Source organism: Ailuropoda melanoleuca, chromosome 4 (assembly GCF_002007445.2).
Source record: "Ailuropoda melanoleuca isolate Jingjing chromosome 4, ASM200744v2, whole genome shotgun sequence".
Classification (NCBI taxonomy): Eukaryota; Metazoa; Chordata; class Mammalia; order Carnivora; family Ursidae; genus Ailuropoda; species Ailuropoda melanoleuca.
Genome location: NC_048221.1, coordinates 53,031,775 through 53,034,832, shown reverse-complemented (window position 1 = coordinate 53,034,832; position 3,058 = coordinate 53,031,775).

Genomic DNA, 3,058 nt, shown 5'->3' with positions numbered 1-3,058 from the left:
GGCTTCCCTTGTCCAGGAACGCGTCCAGAATGAGTACGGTAGAACAATAGTAATAAAGGTGATGAAGCATCTTGAATCCACGGCGCCTGCTCGTGGGAAGGGCTTTTCGGAACCTGGACATCCTTTGGGGCTCCCGCCTGTTTTCGGCATGGCTGCGGACGAATCCCTTCCGAGGCTCAATTTCCTGGACTGTAAAATGGGGAGAGTGGTGGTTCTTGCCAGGCCGGACCTCCTTTCTCAAGATCGTTTTAGGGGCTCTGCTCAGAAAATGGAGTCCAGGCTACTCTGTGAACCTCAAAGTAATGTAGAAATGGTGTTCTTGTTGAAAATGGGGTGTAGAGCCACCAGGAGTGGAAAGCTTAAGGGTATTGAAGGCTTGACAAAACGGAGGTTAATCTGAGGTAATTACCGTTCGTTGATTAAATGCATATTTGCCTAGTTGGGGGTACTGGGGGATACATCCAGAGAACCACCTAGACAAAGCCCCTGCTCTCCTAGAATTGGGAGTTGGGGTGAATAGATACTAAAGAGATGATTAAAGAGTGGTCAGTTTCATGAAAGGCCTGAGGAGACTAATTTAGATTGGGTGTTCGGGGAAGGTCTCCAGGTGGTGGTGATGTTTGAACGGAGGAACGAACCCAAGGAAGGAATAGTGTTCTGGAGAGAGAACAGCAAGTGTAAAGGCCTAGGAGGGAGACTGTCTGGAGTGATTGAGAACAGGCCAGTTGTGGCTAGAGAGTGGTTGGAACTAGTTCATTGTTCTTTTCCCATAATCCCACTCTACCTCCAGGCTAAGGTCTGTGAAGGTGACAAAGGTAGCCGAGAGTAAATCTTCAATTTTATGATAAAAAAGTAGAGAGACAAGGAAAATACAACTATCAGATGAATTGCTGATGGATACGTGACTAGATTCAAGTCTTTTGTTAGTCCCTTATATCCGTCTTCAGTTCATTAAGTATTTGCCAAGCCCCACTAATACCCCAGGCACTAGGTGACACTGATCCGTGTCCTCAGTTATGTGAGTGTGGTTTTATACAGGTGAGTTCTGTTCTCCACCCCCTCATATGTACATACACACACATAAAATGTTTTGAGCAGAAGCTTAATGGTGTTGTGGTTAACAATGTCAACATTTACCAGCTGTGTGACTTTGAATAATTTTCTTAACTTTTTTGAGCCTCAGTGTTTTCATCTGGACAAGAGAACCTTTTTTTCTAGAATTGAGGATTAAATGAGTTAATGTAAATAAAGAGCTTAGAAAATTGCCTTCCACGTACTCGTGATTGGAGTTGTCATTATGAAGCACTAGCTGTCTGGTAAAGACATTGGACTAGTTAAGTGATATATACAGGGAAATTTTTAGGCAGTGTGGTATAGGGGCAAAAGACTGGATTTAGAACACTGGCGTTCTAGTTTTAGCTCTTCTGCTTTTGGCTTGTCACTTGGCATCCAGGCCAAAAGTTTATTTAGAAAACAAAGTAGTGGAAATAAATAATACTAATGAAAGTAAGGGTGCTTTACAATTTACAAAATTCTTTTACAGGCATTATTTTGTTCAAGCCCCACTAGTAGAGGCCATTTGCCTGCTTCCTATTTTAAGACTTTTGTAACACTTACCATTTTCTTATCCCTGTACCCCTACTTCCCTGTGCTCTAAACACGGTGGCCTGCCTTTGACTTCCTTGAGGGTGCAGCTTACCTTTACCCCGGGCCCTTCCATATGCTCTTTCCTTGGCCTGAAATCCTCGTATGCCTGCCCTTTCCCCCACAGAACTCCCCACATACTCCAGTCCTGCAGCTTTCAGCTCAAGCATCACTTTCTCAGGGAAGCCCTCTTTGATGCCCAGTGTTTGTCCAGATCAGATTCTCTTACTTTACGTTGTGTTCTTTTTCCTTGTAAGCTTTATTTCACTTTTTAATTACACTCCATTATATGATTGATATCTGTTCCCCTTATCATTACTGTAAGCTTTGTGAGAGCAGGAATCATTTCATTCACCATTATATTTCCATACTTAGCAGAGTGTCTGGTACTATTTGTTGAGTGAATTAATTGTTGATAACTTAGGATATCACTGATCACTACGTTGCTACTCTTTAATGGTGCCGTTTTATCCGGGCTTGCTTGGCGATTCAGATAACTGTGCCTGCAATAAAATGTCTTTTCCAAGATCTCGTTGAATTTAGGAATTGGTCCCTCACAGATATGGCTCTGCCTGGAGACAGACATATGAATAGGAGAACCCAGATTAATCTCTCTTTACCCACTTACATGTTGATTTGTGGTTTTGTTAAGACAAGAAATAGGTACTTTAATAATTGATTGAATTACAAGTTAAATTTAGTTCACATGAAGCTCATTAATAAATAGCCCAAGTATAATCACGTCATTTATTTTAAGTGAAGAAACAAAGCATCTGTGTGATTTTCTTGAAATTAAAAATGATGGTCTTTGTTTCTCTATCACAGAGGATCAAAGAACAGAAAAGAAGACTTTGGTGGTTTTGCAGGAAGTTGGGAGTTGAAAGTCTCTGTAGCCATTAATTTCAAATATTTATCTTTCCAACAATAATTTGATTCATGCAGTGGAGTTACTGAAAATCACCTTTTAATTGCTTTACTGAGTTTAAAAGCATATTTTTGCGAAGTACATGTTAACCTTCTACTGGAAAGTCTGGTAAATAGGACGTTTTGGTAACATTTTTATTTAATTCTTTATTTTTGGATGTTTCTTTTCTGTCCTTTTCAAGGATTTTTTGGTATCACTTATTCAGTTCAACACTTTTGATTCCTTGAACTAATTACTTAGGGTAAGCAAATAACATAGTTTAATGAAAAAGCTATATGTTGTTTTAGATCATTAAATTATTTATTGCCTTCAACAGTTGTATTTATGGTAATCTTGAAGTTTTTTTGGAACATGCCTTTATAGAAAGAAGAAAAACACTGTGTAATAACCTTACTTGATGAGGACTTGTGGGAAATTTTAAGATTTGGGAAATTTTAAGATTTGTTTCCAAGGAGTTAAGTGACAGTGCAGCATCTGTGTCTGGAACCT